The sequence below is a fragment of the Solanum dulcamara genome, chromosome 10 (assembly GCF_947179165.1).
Source record: "Solanum dulcamara chromosome 10, daSolDulc1.2, whole genome shotgun sequence".
Taxonomy (NCBI): domain Eukaryota; kingdom Viridiplantae; phylum Streptophyta; class Magnoliopsida; order Solanales; family Solanaceae; genus Solanum; species Solanum dulcamara.
This window is the reverse complement of record NC_077246.1, coordinates 59,316,404-59,323,654: the sequence shown is the minus strand read 5'-3', so window position 1 is coordinate 59,323,654 and position 7,251 is coordinate 59,316,404. Positions and strand designations below refer to the sequence as shown.

Here is a 7,251-nt window from a genome sequence, read left to right as displayed (position 1 = left end):
TAGATGTACTAATTCAAAAAATCCTATTTGAATCTCATGATTCATGATACTCATTTACCCTATAGTGACTAAAATGTATCAGGACTTGAAACGATTATATTGGTGGCTGAGTATGAAGAAACATAGTTGAATATGTAGCCAAGTGTCAGAACTGCCAACAAGTAAAATATGAGCACCAAAGGCCTATAGGCTAGTTGTAGAGAATGTCCATTCTTGAATGGAAGTGGGAGAAAATAGCCATGGATTTTGTGGTGTGACTTCCTAAGACTTTGTGAAGGCATGAATCTATTTGGGTGGTGATTGACAGGTTGAAGAAGTGGGCACACTTCATTCCAGTGAGAGTGGATTACAATGCACAGAAATTGGCCAGAATTTATGTGAAGGGGATAGTAGGGCTGCATGGGGTTCCCCTTTCTATCATTTCAGACCGTGGTACATAGTTAATTTCCAAATTTTGGGGTAAGTTACATGAAGAGTTAGGTACTCAACTCACCTTCAGCACAATTTTCCATCCATAAACAGAGGGGCAGTCAGAAAGAACTATCCAAGTATTGGAAGATATGTTGAGGGCATGTGTGATAGCCTTTGGGGGGCATTGGGATAATTTTTTTCACTTGTGTGAGTTCTCCTACACCAATAGCTACCACTCTAGTATTGATATGGTACAATTCAGAGCCTTGTATGGGAGGGGATGTAGGTCTACCATAGGGTGGTTTGAAGCTGGTGAAGTAGAGCCATTGAGGGTTGACTTAGTGAGGGATGCTCAAGAGAAGATAAAAACATCCAACCTAAGCTTCTAGTGGCTCAAAGTCGTCAGAAGGAGTATGCTGACCGAAAAGTAAGGGACATGACATTCGAGGCTAGTGACAAAGTACTTCTAAAGGTATCACCCATTAAAGGGGTGATGAGATTTGGCAAGAAGGGCGAACTCAATCTTTGTTACATTTGCCCCTTTAAAATTCTTGATTGCGTGGGGACAGTGGCGTACAGGTTAGCCTTACCACCTAGATTGTCTGGAGTAGACCTGGTGTTCCATGTGTCTATGTTGAAATAGTACTATGGGATGGAGACTACATCATCAAATGGGACTCAGTGTAGTTAGACAAGGAACTTCTGTATGAAGAAAATCCAGTTGTCATTCTTGATCATGCCATCCAAAAATTAAGGAGTAAGGAGATCAATACGTTTAAGGTGCAATGGAAACATCATTCGGTAGAGGAATTTACTTGGGAGATTGATAAATACATGCGAGACAAGTATCCTCAACTATTCAATGAAACAGGCACTACTCTATCTTTACTTTAACTCTGTTTTCCCTAGTTAGTCACTCAGGGAAGAGTGATGGGTAAATTGGTATCTAGTGTAACGACCTACTTCCGTCGTTAGGGATAGGCCAATAGGGAAGGATTTTGTGCTAGAAAACTTCGGGTAGTAACTTCAAAAAATTTGAGCCTAGGCCAGACTTGAATGAGTTCTGAGGCAGATGAAGTATAAGGTGATCACATGACTTATAGGAGGTCAAATTTATAATTTGATTATACAGGATGATATATAAGATGATACAGAGCATTTACGGCTTCGTGGAATCGCAATTGGCCGAGTAAAACTCTCAAAATCAAAGTTTGTGTGAGATGTATAGTTTAATATGTCTTTGAAAGAATGTGTATTGTAAAATAGGGGCTTGAAGCACAAATTACGATCTCTTTATTTCCGCATATCCTGCCAGAGCGGGATCTGTCCTGCTAGGCACGACTTATGTCATGAAAAAGGCCAGAAATGGTCTTTTTCTGCAAGTTCAGTTTCTAAAAACCCAAGAAGTGATCTAGGGCAATTTAAATTGATTTTTCATGGATTTCCACACCGAAGGTAAGGTTTTTGCTCCTTAGATTCATACTTTAATTCTTAGGAACTAGAAGTACGGGTGATAATCATTGGGAGAGGGCTTGGATAGAAAACCTATGGTGGAAAATAACCCTAGGGTAAGGTTAGGATCATGGGTTTGGCCTAGGAAATAAAATTGTGTTATAAGGTTCTAAAAGATTGAATTTGAGGTAGGTGATGGACTTTTTTCCCGTATGTTTTTCATATACTTGTTAAATTGCTTCATTATATGCATGTATATATATATGAATAGGGAAACATGATAGATTATGTGTGAAATGATCACTTGCTGTCTCGTTAATGTGATGAACCTATTCTTGGTGGTATAAATATTGTAAAACTTGAATGTTCTTATAATTGTGATATCTTGGGTTCGGGTGTCATATTCCGACACTCAATTTGGATTAGGTGTAACATTCCCACACGTATTTGGATCAACTTTCATGTTCCAACACATACTTGGATCGAGTGTCACATTCCGACACAAGGTTGATATTTGTAGGTCCCTTGAGAAGAGCCTTGTGTGAAGTTATAACATATGGAAGACTTTGAGTTGTGATGATGAGATGTTGTTAACTTATTTTGTGTATGTATATGCCTATCATGTTGGATTTACTTGTCTATGATCCGCTTATCAGCTAACCGAGTTATTTTATCAGTACACCATTATTTTTGTGTATTGATACTACTCTTGCTCTGCCTTTTTATTGAGTACAGGGCATATTCAGATGACTGTGGAGAGACCTCGGTTAGGAGAGTAGAAGCTTATTCAGAGTTCAAGGGTGAGCTGTTTGTTTCAAGCTACCCTGGACTCTTCTCTATTCTTTCCCCTTTTTCAAGACTAAGATTCTAGACACTGTTTTAGTATTTTGACTTCTATTTTGGGAAGTGATCCCTTTTTCTTATAATGACACTAGTTAGAGTTTTGGTACAGACGATTTTCAGTTTCTAGGGTTTGTTTCTTCCGCATTTCGTTGTTATTAACAATTTTGACTGAATTTATAAGAACTCAATATTATTTCTAGTTTATTCCTGCTTCCACAGGTCTCTATTTATTATCTCCTAAGTTGATAAGTTGGGCTATAAAGATGGTTCTTCCTCTAGAGAGTTATTATGGGTGCCAGTCTTGGAGGGTCGGGGTTGTGACAAAATTAAAACATCTACTTTCACAATGCATTAGCTATAGGTATATAGATGACTTTTAAGGAAAATAACTACTTCTTTTATTATTATTTCCTAATACATAAATATGACCCTTAATTTGGCTTCAACTGGCAACTATGACCTTTAACTTTACTAATGAATAAGTAGGCACTTCAACTAACCAAAACATGAACAAATAGACACATTCATCCTACATGATATCCTACATGGAAATTTTATGTCTTACAGGGCATCCTACGTGTATTGTCCCACTAAGGATATGTGTGTATACTTGTTCAATTTTATACAAGTTTAAGTATCTATTTGTGCACACCTAAAATTGGAGGGCATAAATGTTAAATGAGCCCAAGTTAAAGAGCATATTTATGTATTATGTCTATTATTATTATTGGATTTCTGATAGAGATGGATTCAAAATTTAAAGATTTAACCTTTAAAGATATTGATTTAGATATGATTTATTTAAGCTGACATGGTATCTTTTCCTTCAAATGGTAGGGGTAAGATTGTGCATACACCATCCTGCTTAAATTCTATTTGTAATTACACTGGACATGTTGTTATGGTAAAGATTCGATCTTTAGGGGTTATTAATAAGTGGAACAAGAATAATAACCAGGATGGTGCATGCACAACCTTCAATTTATAGTTCTTTAAAAATTATGAGAAATGGTTTTTTGCACATTGTACTACTTCGTTGACCCTACCTTAACTTCCATGTTTATACTGATCCTATAAATAATGGAAAATATGCAATTTAGCAATCACAAGGAAAATATGATGAGAATTTCAAACCTTCTTCATATGCTAATCTCCAATTACTTCCTCTCCACTTTATCAAAATTCAATAATAGTACTATTCTATGGAGAATCTTCATTTCTACTGTATTGACAATCTTCATTTTTAATATTCGTAGCAAATGGAATAGAACTATAAGAAACATTAAACACTTCCCTCCGAGACCAAAATCATGGCCTATAATTGGCAATCTTCCTCAAATCCTCATGAAAAATAATTCAGAAGCATTTCATTGAATACACCAAATTATGGGGGAAATGGATACTGAAATCACTTGCATTTATCTCGGTACTGTCCAAGTCATTTTTGTAACTTCTCCTAAACTTGCTTGCAAGTTGTTGAAGATTCAGGACTCTGTTTTCTCATCTAGGCATATTTGCATGTCCGCAGGCCTCGTTAGCAATGGCTACTAGACCTCACTTTTTCTCCCCATAGGTGATCAATGGATGAAAATGAGGAAAATTCTTGCTTCCCATGTGCTATCACCAACATCATTTCAATGGCTTCATCGTAAAAGGGATGAATAAGCTGACCATCTTCATCGATTCATTTACAATCAATGCAACGACAAACTTGTTATTAACATGAGGAAAGTGACAAGATACAATTGTCGTAATGTAATTAGGAATATGATTTTCAGCAAGAGATCATTTTTTGGAATTATAAAAGATGAGGAGCAAGTTGGTGCACTTTTTACACTTCTTGAATATTTTCATTCTTTTGGTATATCAAACTACTTACCATGGTTAAGTGTGTTTGATTTGTATGGTCACAAGGCAATTATCAAGAAAGCCTATGCCTTTGGTATATCAAACTATTTACCATGATTAAGTGTGTTTGATTTGTCTGGTCACAAGGCAATTATCAAGAAAGCCTATGCCATAGCAACAAAACACATTGATACTGAAGTTGATAAGAGGATTTAAATATGGAAAGATGGCAATAAAACTTTGGAAGAAGATATCCTTGATGTTCTTATCATGCTCAAAGATACCAATAGAAATCCATTAATGAATGTTAAAGAGATCAAGGAACAAGTGTTTGTAAGTAGATATTGAAACATATGAACAAAGTTGTGTTATGGTGTGTGATCACCTATGCCATTTATGATTGATAGTCTATTTAGCCAAACTTCAAAATTTGTTTATTTTAAAAAGTGTTTTTAGTCAAAGTACTTCTAGAAAAAATATTTTTTGGAGGATAGCAATTTGTATTTGACTAATTAATTTTAAAAAGAGTTTTTATCAATATTAATTAGTACAATAATTTGTATTTGACTAATTAATTTTAAAAAGAGTTTTTATCAATATTAATTAGTACAATAATTTGTACTTGAACAAGGTTTTAAAAGTGCTTTCGAGAAAGAAAAATCATCTTCTGAAAAATAATTTCTTTTATTATTCAGCAACACCTATTTTTTAAAAATGTTTTACCAAACACCTCAACTCTCTAATATAAGCACTCTTGGTTTCCAAAAGCTTGGTCAAATAGACAATGAGTTACAATTCAAATTCATAAATAGACTATCTATATTTCTAGACAAACTAGTACATTCTCATTCCCTTCTACCTACATTATATATTAAATCAAAAAATAATATTTAAACCTAAATTAATGCTTATCTCATCAGAGAGTGTTGATATTACATGATTGGTTACAAACAAATAATGTTCAGGAAATCATGTTGGTAGTAGTGGATAATGACTCAAATGCAGTTGAATGCACACTTACAGAAATGTTAAACCAACCAAAGTTAATGCAAAGGGCCATAGAAGAACTCAACACTATTGTTGGGATCAGTAGATTAGTTCAAGAATTAGATTTGCCAAGGCTAAATTATGCCAAAGCTTTCATAAAAGAGGCATTTTGGCTCCACCCTATATTGCCTTTTAATGCTCCTCATGTGTCTGTCTCCGATAACCATTGTTGGTGAAAAATACTTGATACCTAAAGGGAGTGTAATACTATGAAGTCGTCTTGGACTTGGCCGCAATGCTAGAGTTTGGGAGGATCCATTGAAGTCCAAGCCGGAGCGCCACCTTAAAAAGGAAGATGGAGGTGAAGTAGTTCTCACTGATTCAAAGTTACATTTGTTGTCATTTAGTATTGGAAGACGAGGTTGTCCAGGTGTGACACTTGGTTCAACAATTACTACAATGTTACTTGCTACGCTTCTTCAATGGTTTACTTGGAGTTTACCACCAAATTCACTATGCAATGATTTAATTGAGTCATCTAGGACTGATCATTTTTATACCTTACCACTTCTTTCTAAGGAAAAATCAAGATTGGCTAAGATCATGTATCCTTCACACACAACGTTATGCAATATGAGTTAAAGGTACAAATAGGGATGGCCCACGGGCAGGTCGAATTGTATGGGTTGGCCGAAAGTTGATCTATTGCTTCTTATTATTATGTAAAGAAATAAGTACTTCTAGATAATAAGTTTCTTTTTCTTATTCTTTTTGTTCTTTTAGGGTTTTTTTGGTATGATGGAAAATATTTTCATATTTTCCTAGAAAATATTTCTCTTATTTAAAGAAAGTTTTGAATTTCTTTTCCTTACATTAAGCAAGGGAGTCTTTCTTTTAAAAATATTAGAGGAAAGTAAGTCCATTATTAAAATATTTTTTAAAATATTTAAATCAACCAAACATGAGAAAATTGAAAAATATTATTCTTCTATTCTTACCAAACACGTTTTTAGTAAGTGTACTTTTTAGAGGTTCTCACACTCTTACATACTTTAAGGGGAGCGATTTAGAAGGAAAGAGTTGAAGAGAATGAAGCAACCACCTTGATGTTTCTGTTTTCACTTTACTGCTTTGTGTAGATTTTCTCTATGCCTCTTTTTTCCTCTACTATTTTTGGGAACATGAGATGCACGTTGGTCCCTACTACTATATAAAATTTATAAAGACCTAACTTTGATTTATCATAAAATAGTACCTTCATTTTACTATGTCCTACTAAATTTGTCCCTTGATTAATCCATGTAACTTAAGAAATTTGGCAAAGATAAATTTTGTTGAAATAACTTAAAAAAAAAATTCTATAGTGGGGAGTGTTTAAGAATACAAATGGATTTGTCATTTTTAGAGAAACTTTGGAAGCTATTAAGCTCATTTATTTTAAGCATAATCTCGATCGTTCAGTCCCGTGGACCATCTCTCAGCACTTAATAACTGTGATGTTACCAAATTCAGTTCAGAAATTTGGGTTAAAATTAACATGAATAAATTAGTCTGAAATTACTCTTAAATCTTCAAACAACATACAATAATTATACCAAATAATTCATAAAATTTGTCACGACCCAACCCATCGGGCCGTGTGGGCACCCACTATACACCTTAAGTAGGAGAACTCTTATATAAGAACACTTGCGAAAATTTAAACAAACT

The 7,251-nt window shown here is 34.5% G+C and overlaps 1 pseudogene; it reads left to right on the top strand.

Annotated features, from left to right (window-relative positions):
* The first annotated feature begins 3,849 nt into the window (after positions 1-3,849).
* LOC129869831 (isoleucine N-monooxygenase 1-like) lies at positions 3,850-6,183 on the top strand (annotated as a pseudogene).
* Positions 6,184-7,251: the final 1,068 nt, after the last annotated feature.